The sequence below is a fragment of the Mustela nigripes genome, chromosome 2, assembly GCF_022355385.1.
Source record: "Mustela nigripes isolate SB6536 chromosome 2, MUSNIG.SB6536, whole genome shotgun sequence".
NCBI classification, from domain to species: Eukaryota; Metazoa; Chordata; class Mammalia; order Carnivora; family Mustelidae; genus Mustela; species Mustela nigripes.
This window is the reverse complement of record NC_081558.1, coordinates 58,893,102-58,902,553: the sequence shown is the minus strand read 5'-3', so window position 1 is coordinate 58,902,553 and position 9,452 is coordinate 58,893,102. Positions and strand designations below refer to the sequence as shown.

The window sequence follows — 9,452 nt, the reverse complement described above, 5'->3', positions numbered from 1 at the left end:
GAGGCTGGCCCTGCTCTCTGAGGGTGCACAGTGACCTCCAGGGAAGGCTATGTGCAGGATGGGGGCAGGGCATGCCTCCATGGCCCCCGTCCCCTCCAGGGGATCCAGTGTCTGCTGAGGCAGCACTCTGCCTTGGTGAGAGGCCCCCGCCCTGCACGGAGACAGCAAGGCGAAGGGCAGGGCAAGGGTAGCACCCCCCAACCCCACCTACCACCGGCGGGTGCAAGGGGAACACGGTGGCTCCAGAGAGATGAGGGCTTCTCAAGATGAAAGGTGGGGTGCTGTGGGCCAGGGCCTGTGGGGTGGCTGCACCCCTGCCCTCACTAGCAGGCATCCAGCTGCACAGGGCTTCTAGGGAGCAGCACAGGAGGGCTTCTTGGAGGGGGACCCGAGGGCAGCAGCTGCCTGTGGGTCAGTCCCAACTTGGTGGGTGGGTGGGACCAGACCAGGGTAGGGCTGGCCTGCTGGGGAGGAAGTTCCTGGGGTGACCATAGGGTGGGGGTGCCTGGGAGCCCAGGAGCCAGGCCAGGGCGGGGCCTGGTAGATGAAATAACAGCTGTCCCCAGGCCCGGTGCTGACACAGCTCCCCGCCCAGCGTGTACCCGTGGGTGGGGACTGGGCCCCGGGCCAGCAAGGGCCTTGCCTGCTTTCTGCTTCTGTGCTGGGTTGTACGGAAAGGGGTGTCCTTGTCTTTGCAGTGGTGGGCTCCTTGGCAGTCACGTGCCACCGTTCCCCGGCTCTGTGACCTCTGGGAAAGGGTACCCCCCCACACACTGACCACCTCGGCTTGCCCCTCTGGAAGTGAACCTGGATGTGTGGGCTGCAGGCTGGCGTGGTTCTGGGGTGGGGGTGGGGTGCCCACATGGTGACTGAGGCCATCCCAGGACAGGGCATGCTGGGGTGCCGTGGGGTTCTGTCCAGCTCAGGCACTCTGTTGGCCAGTGGGGGTGGGCATCAGGTCAGCTTAGACCCTGCTGCCTTTTGGGCAAGTTCTTGTGCCCTGAGCTGGTTGCCTTATGTGGCCCACCTTTCCTTACCTTATTGTTGGCAGCCTGGGCAGAAGCCCTTTCCCTTCCCAGGGGTGGCCCCTGCCCCAGGGAGAGTATTTGGGGCTGGGGGAGCCGGGAAGAAGAACCAGCAGAATCCCCCGGGGAGGGGTTGTGTCTGCTGGGGTGGGCCTGCCAGGGGCCGTGAGAGCCTCCTCTGGGGCAGGGCTGCAGAGTGAAGCTGCTCAGAGACACTCCCGCAGGGTGCCCCGGAGCCTGTCACCTAGCAGGAAGCTGGGGTCCTGGGGCTGGGAGTGGCCCATTTGATGGCTGGTGACTGGCAGGCAGCTGCTAAGACACTGTCTGTGCCCACAGGCCACCCTGTGAGGTTGGGAGAACAGGTTAGTCCAGTCCTGCCTCCCTGGCTGCCTCCCCCGCTCCAGCCTCACTCCTGGGCCCCAGGGCCACTGTCTGGGTGGGAGCTCTGTGAGTCTAGCTGGTACAGCTCTCCTCCCTCTCTGCCCTGGTCCCACAGAGGGGAAACTGAGGCCCACTGTATGGAGAGGGAGCTGGGCTTAGGCTCATCCATAAGGAAACCTCTGCTTGTTCCTTGCACCTTCCTCCTGGAGCGCTGTCCGAGGCATGGGCTCCTTCCACCCCTGGACCCGTCTGGGCTGGGTGCTGCACTGCAGGCGAGTGGATTGTGCCATTCCAGGGTATGTGGGGGTCTGCTGTGCTCAGCAGCTGCTGGCCTGGTGCTGGGATCGGCCCCTCATTGGGGAATTAAATCCGTGTTAGTTTTGAGGCTTTTCCGTAGAGGTGTGCCTCAACCTTGTTCCCTGGACCAGTCACCTGCACCCACCTGCTTAAGTAGGCGGCAGGCGGGGGGTTGTTTAGGAAGCTCTCAGTTAGTTGTTCATGTTCTGTGGCCAATTGTTTGCACCCTAATCCCACACACACATGGCTGAGATCAGGTGTGGTCTCAGCTCTCCCCCTTGCCAACTGTGTGATACTGGAGCTGGCTGGCTTGCCCCTCTGAGTCTGTTTACCCAGACATAGCATAAAGAAGACCGAGAAGATGCGCTGGCAGGGCTCAGGGCCTGATGCACGTTTGGTCCCATTCAGGAGTAGAGTTAGCTCTTCATTGTCGTGGTGCCTATCTGAGTCCTCATGACAACTCTGTTGTCCATTTGACAGGTGGGGAAACTGAGGCACACAGCGGCAGTTACATATGCCTAGGCTTACTGGCTCTAGCGTCCCCACTTATAACTACAGGCTCCCTCTTTGTCCTGGGCTGGGGCGGGGGGTGGTCCCTGGAGGGAAAGAAACTAGGACCCCTATTTCCGTGTCCTTCTCTGAGAAAGCCCAGAGTCCAGGACAGCTGCTCCTCCAGGAGCTCCTCACTGTCCATGCCTGCCCTGGGCTGCCAGTTTCAGGGGTCTCTCTCCCCACTGCCCAGCACATCAGCCAGTGGCTGCCTGGCCCTCAGACCCGTCCCAGCTCCATCCAGCTCCCCTGGGTAGAACAGCTTGTCCTGTTCCTTCTGCCTGCCCATTTCTTAGGACCCGTGGCACCCTCAAACCCCACGTCACATCCTGGGACATGTCTGCTGTTGGAGGCCTGAAGCAGCTTAGGGGCTGGAGGAAGGGGTTTCAGTCTTATTTTGCTTGCCCCATCTCTCCATAACCTCCCCCAGACTCCCAAGCTAGGCCTCTAGCCTTGACCCATGGTGCAGGACACCTGCTCTTTGCTGTGCATGGTTCCCACCTGTGGCAGAATTTCTCTCCTACCTCATCCACCCTCCCCACTATGTCATCCTGACCCCAGCTGAGGGTAGGGAGCATCTCTGGCCCAGCCCAGTCCAGCGCTGTGCTCCCTCACTGCCTCTCCTCTTTTATCTGAGTCATGGGTTGGGGCCTGGGCCCTGGGGACCCCTGCCCACCACTGGGTCAGGGGCAGGCCTGCTGTGCTGACAGGCCCCCATCTTCCCCAGGCCTGGTTTTTTCTTCAGCTTTAAGAAGTAACTGGTGAGCTCTAGGGACCAGCTGGCCCTCTGCCAGGCCCCACCGAGAAGGAGAACGTTGTTGTGTAAAATTGTAGCCGATTAATTTAAGACCTGCCAACTTCAGCTGTTCAGGGCTGGCTGGGGGGGTGCTCCCTGATTCCCCTGGCCTTCCCTAGAGGCCCTGTTCACCACCTGCTGCCCTCCCTGCCAACGGAGGCACTTGTCCTCCTGGGCTGACCCCTCCCCACACTGAGCCCCAGTCCTGCATGTACCACCCTCCCCTCCCACTCTGAGTGGCCACCAGGGACCCCTGGACCCTGGCAGGAGCTCCCATGGGTGGGTTTGAGTTCCTTTGAGTCAGCTCAGGTACTCACAGCGGGTGTGGAGAGGACCTGCCCTGGACTCCTGCCAGCAGGTGCCCTGCATGCCCCGCCCCAGCCTGGAGGCCTTCTTGGACTCTCCCTTTCTGCAAAGCATATGTGGGGACAGTCCCTGACCTCTGGGCCTGGTGAGGGACACCCCCAGGCCAGGCTGGCCCTGATACCATGCCTGCTCTAGGGCTCAGGGCTGGGCTGAGCCACCCTTCTCTCCAGAGGCTGTGCCAGGGGAAAAGTGGACCCCGTCTGCCTCAACATCCGGTTTTTCAAGAGAATCTGGAAATCCATATTTTGTGTTAGATCTCTTTATTGTTAAGCATTGGCAGCTAATGGCACGTTTTTAGAAAGCAGCATGGGCCAACCCAAGGTTGCTGTGGGCTATCAGCTTATGACCACGGTGATCTGGGCTGTGGCATCGCTGGCTGGCAGGGTGCTAGGCCTTGGGGTAGGACCCACGGGACAGCCACCCAGCTGGGCTCCGGGGCTGGGCTGGGCTGTTTAGGAGTGTAGCTAGCAGGGAGGCCTGCCATGGTGCTTTCCTCCCCCGATGTTGGGTGGGCTGTGCCTCCTGGGGGCTGTTGGGAGGCCCTAGGGAGGTTGACATTACTTCCTGCATGGTGATCCTCACATGGAGGGGAGACAGGGCTGTGGCCACAGCATCTGGGCCATGGCGCTGGGGCCCGGCCAGGCCACTGTCCCTGTGTACTCAGGCCTTGGCTGTATCTGGGCCCCAGGAGCTCCCTGCTCTCACCTACCTCTTTGGCATCCCGGCTGTGCTAGTGGCTGCTGAGCATGTGCTGCCTTGGCCCTGGGCTGCCGGTGACTGGGAGACCTCTTACCCTCCAGGGGCCTCACGGCTCTGCTCGAGAAGCTTCCCTGTGGGTGCTTTTTCCATTCTCCCCAGCCCTCCCCGTCCTCATAGGATGCCGAAATTCAGAGTCCGGTGGTATTTCCAAGACCTGTTGAGAGGCAGCCTCTTCTTAGGTCCCGGCCCCAGAGCCTCTGTCCTGGGCGAAAGCCTACTCCATGCATCCAGCAGGGGTCCCTGCTTCTCGAGCCCAGGTCTATGCAGGAGGTGCACTGGGGAGAGCCCCCATGGGGCTGGGGGCAGGATGGTGGCCCTGAGAAAGATGCTGGGCAGGACCAGGCCCCTAGTCCCCCAGCTCCTCAGCCACAAGGAGTGTCACCACCTCCTGTTCTTCTGCCTGGAGCCCTGTGGATTTGCATCTTGTGTGTGTGTGGGGTGGGGGTGCCCTTGACTCCTAGTAATCTGCTCCCTAGAGACCCGCAGAGGCTCCCAGGGCAGCCTGCATCATTGGTGGCTAAGCGCCTGCAGACATTCTTGTCTTGCTGAACCGTGGGCCCTGAGTGCGTGCGGGCAGCTCCCTGTAGCATGGCGGGGGTGGGGCAGGGAGATCCCTGCATCCCGCAGGCGGCTCGTGTGTAACCAATGTCCACACGGAAATGGGATGTGCCCACAGGAAGCAACGCAGCTGCGGCCTTGCAGCCCAGAGCTTGTCACACAAAGTGCAGCAGGTCCCCTCTCCCCTGCTCCACTTCAGTGGGGGATGTCCATCCCGAGGGTTGTTTTGCCAAGGTGGGGGCTTCGTGGGGGACCGGCAGCACATCGTCTGTGTCTGTTTTTCTCTTGTTCTCTGTGAGGCTTGGCCTTGCCGTGCTGGGCTGCCAGTTGGTTCTCACCGGTCCTGACGACGGGGCATGTGGCAGATGTGCACACAAGGGGACCTTTGGCTCAGGGCAGGTGCGGCCTTGTCTCCAGCAGGCCTGTGGTGGGCGGGGCCACGGTGTGCATGCTGTGCCCATGTCCTGTGTGTCACAGTGTCGTGGGGCTGCGTTTCTACGGGCCTTCTCCTTGGGAGTGGGGCACCGGGGCCTGGCTTATGTTTCTGTCCTGAACCTTGAGGGCTGCCCCTGTTGCCGTCTCCAGGATCAAGTATGGTCGCACCCGGCAAAGCGGCTGACTCCTGTCGGGCTATGTTTATGGCGGGCTGCTAGGCCCTGGGGCGTTTCGACCCCTGGAGCATTGCTGGTGGAGAGTGGAGAGGCCCCAGCTGCCAGCTTCTTGTGTCTCTTAGTTGCTGCACCCAAGGGGGGCCCTGTGAGTGCCCTGCCTCTGCCTGCCAATGATGTAGTCCCTGGAACCTGCGGGTCTGCTGCATAGTGCCCTAGGGATGTCTGTATGTCCTACGGAGGACCTACTATGCTCTTTGTGGTTCTCCTGGGTGTGGCTGGCTGTGGTGTGTGGTGCCAGAAGGGCACAGGGACATCCCATTCCCCCTTGGGTCTCACATCCCAACCCTTGGTCCCAGAGCCAGTGCTCCACGAGCATTGTTTCTTTGCATGAGAAGGCGGCCCGTGGTGGCCCGAGGCAGGCATAAGGGTCCTGCCTCCCTGTGGGGTCCAGCAGCTCAGGCCTCAGCCTGAGCAGAGGCACTTGAACAAGAATGATGTCCTCGGGTGCCAGCTGGCAGCGGCCACCCTGTGCCCGATCCCGTGTGTGTCTGGGTTTGGGGGTGGCCTCGTGAGGGCCTAAGATTAGTGTCCGCAGTGCACAGTTTCCCTCCTTATGGGCAGACAGGACCCCGACCTCCAGGACCCACCCTCTCAGGGGTCAGGGTGTGAGAACTCCCAGCATCACAGCAAGATGGGTACACAGACTAGAACATCCCTGCTGGGGAGTCTGCCAGGAAGGGCATTCCAGAAGGAAGGAACAGTAGGGCCAAAGCTCAGAGATGCTCTCATGCTTGCTGAGGTAGGAGAAGCTGCCTGGGCTGCACTGACTACCCATTATCCTGTGGTGGACACACCTGGGGTGGACAGGTCACTGGTGACCCTGTGGTGCTCAGCAACGTGGAGGCAGGGACCTGTCCTGCAGAATTCTGGGAGAAGCTCCAGAGGTCTGGCCTGGTTTGGGGCAGGGAGCCAGATGACTGTGGTGGCTTCAGGGTTGCATCTACCTGCTCATGTTGGAGATCCAGGGGGTGAGAGTAGCGTGGGTGACATGGGTCATGAATGGGAAGGTGGGCAGTGGCTGGTTCTTGGGTTTGAGACAAGGGCATCAGTTGGAGGGTCGCTGTATGGCCTGGGGCTCATTAAATCCCAGGCTGTAATGGGCACTCTAGCCACATTCCCGCTGAGGACAGTCCCACTCAGAGATCTATGACGGAAGGCTGTGTGATCTGTGTCGCCTTGTGGCCCCGCTTTGTGTGGCCTTCACCGCAGGGGCTGTGCACCGCCATGCACAGCCCCTGCCATGGCAGCATCTTGCCTCAGGGGTCCGGTTTCCAAGTAGCTTCTAAATGGTCTTCCCTCCTCTGCTGTTGGAACTGTGAGCTTCTGAACTCTCACACAGCCCTATGAGATGGATTTCTGTTGGCAGAGGAAGAGACCAAAGGTCAAGGAGAACCATTGTTTATGTTGGTTGGTGTCTGCTCTTCTCTGTGTCGAGGGCTAGGCTTGGAAAAGACAAGGTTCCTGGGACCCTCCCCCCAGTTTCGCCAGGTGTGTTTGGCCCAGTTACAGCCACCAGGCCTCCTGCAAATCATGTTTTAATTACCCAAGTACTGCCAAGAGGAAATTGTTAATTGCTTTTCCAGTATCAAATTCCTCCTGGCCTTTCTGAGAATGGTCCCAGGAAAGGGCCTGGAACCTGCCCCCAGCGAGAGGAGGGGGAGATCCTGTGGCAGCTTGTAAGGGGGTGAGGAGGGGCCCAGGAGCTGGCTTTACCCTGGCCTCAGCCACAGGCCCCTGATTAGGAAGGAGAGGAGATGATTGACTCCTTCAAAGAGGGAGTGAAAGAGGCCCCTGCCCCTCACGCAGCCCCTCCTGGTACCGCTTTGCTGCCTGGGGGGCAGGGCTGGGAACAGGCTGGGCAGCTACATGTACTGGAGTGGGGAGATAGCCGTGGGGTCCCAGCCCTGCAGACAGCTCACTGCCCGCTGGCCTGTTATAACCTTTGGGGTCCTTGCTGTCTGGTCCTGTCAGTGAACCCCCATTCCACAGATAGGGACACAAGGGCTATTATCTTGGGGCATGCAGAGGAGGGAACTCTTTCCCCACCCAGGCCAGGGCCAAGCCGGGCAGCCCCCTGCCTCCGGGCAGCTAGGGCGCGTGCCGGTCTTGGCAAGCAGCCTGCACGGCCCAGACATCCTCCCGGTGCCCCTGCCCGCCCTCAGCCCAGAGAATGAGCCCTTTGTTGGCTTTGGGCTGGACGGACAGCTGACCTGGCCGGGCCACAACAGTTGGTGAGAGCCACGCAGGGATGGGTGTGGGGGCAGTCGGCTGGGCCAGCCTGGGGTTTGGGCCTCTGGGGCCAGGGGCTGCCCACCTGCCCCCAGCTGCCTCCCCATGGCCCTGCACAGGGCTCTCTTTGCAGGACCCCCTGGTGTGTCCTAAGCCTCCAGGACTTTGCTGGCCTGGAGTGAAGGGATGACCTTGCTCCCCGGCCTCTGTGGGAAGGGGCAGGTGATTCCTCAAGTTGGTGGGTAGGTGTGTGGCCCACAGTGTTTGGGGTCCTGGCACCGAGAGTTTGCTGGGGGCTCTGACAGCTCAGAATGCAGGGGACTCCCTCACATATGTTGGTGCAGCAAAAAACCCTGGTTGGAGAAGTAGAGCTGGAGGGCTGGGGCAAAGGCCAGGTAGGGCTGGCTGTGTCCCCGTGGTCAGAGCCCGGGGGCGCCTGGGCCTGGTACAACCCAGCAGGCAGGCTTGGGGAGACTGGCTACCCCCACTCTGGCCATCTGGGCAGAGGGAAGAGGGGTCTTTTCTCTGCAGGTGCTGGAAGGGCACCACAGCAGAGAAACAGAGTTGGGTTTGGGGCCTGAGGTTTTTCTGTGGTGGCACGTGGGAGGGAAGGTGGTCGTGGCTAGTTGTGGGAAGTTCTAGTGGTCTTTGGAGCAAGTTTCTCAGAGCATGGAGGTGACAGCTGGAGGTGGGCGGGCAGATACCAGGGGATGCCGGAAGTCTCCTGTGCCCTCCGAAAGCCCAGCTGCCCCAGGGTGGGCCATCCCCAGGTGGGTGTCCCTCAACCGGACAGCTGCGCGCTGGGGAGTGGCGTCGGCACGTGTGCTGCCAGCGGCATGTGTCCCGCCGTCCATCCCGCCATCCTGCCTGCTGCCTGGCCCTGTGCCCACCCTGCACACCCCTTCTCCCTGGAATGCCTTCCCTGCGGCGTGCTGCATCCCTCCCACTTTGGGGGCAGATTCTGGCCCCAGGTGTAGGTCCTCTGGTAGGCCCTCGCAGGTCTCAGTTTACCCGTCTATGTGACACAGGCCCTGCAGCCCAAAAACCAGTTGGGAACTTGCCAGTTTATCCTGAGCCCTAGTCATTCGTGGGTTGGACTCCTTCCCCCCCATCTGACTGTCACATGTGTGCATGCTGGGGCCCTGTTGAGCCTGGATGATGGCTACTCACTGCACGGCATGGGGCCTGCCACCTGTGGCATGTCCATCCACTGGCCTGCTGGCCCTGCCTCCCGGATGCCCTCCAGAAATGTCCTGCGTCCATGGAGGCTGCCTGGGCGTGTGAAAGGGCTAGGGCTGCCCGGTGCTGGGCAGGTGGGTAGACAGATGGATGTGTGGCAGACGGACAGCTGGATGTGCCTGGTCCCCCCGCAGCTGTCAGGGGCCACCTGTCAGAGTTGGCACACTGCTAGCCCAGGGGCGGGGTGTTCCGGAGCCTGCAACTGGCCTGCCTCCCCGCCTGCTTTCCCCGGGACCCTGGGGAGAAGGCCTGCTCTCTGCCTGCCCCCTTCCATGCCGCAGAGCTGGTATGCCCCCTGGCTGTACCCTTCCCTGGAGTGTCTGCCTGTGCCTGCCTGGGCTATGGGTGGATGGTCCTTTAGTTGGTATCCATGGCCCGGCCCTCAGCTCTCAGCTGGGGTGGGGGTGGGGGAGAACAGACCTGGCTGAAGGGGGTTGTCATATTGAGTTCCATGTGGTGCCTGCTGGTCAGGGTGGGAGAGCCTGGGGACCCTCAAGCATCCCTGTTCTGGCACACCCCCAGCGTGCACAGGTCTGAGGTCTGGTCAGGCCTGGCTGTCAGGGCCTCTGGGGTGGAAGTCCC

The 9,452-nt window shown here is 61.4% G+C and overlaps 1 protein-coding gene across 1 annotated transcript in view; it reads left to right on the top strand.

Moving 5' to 3' along the window:
* PLXNA1 (plexin A1) overlaps positions 1–9,452 on the top strand; it is a 49,545-nt gene that overhangs the window by 8,973 nt on the left and 31,120 nt on the right. The window lies entirely within an intron of this gene.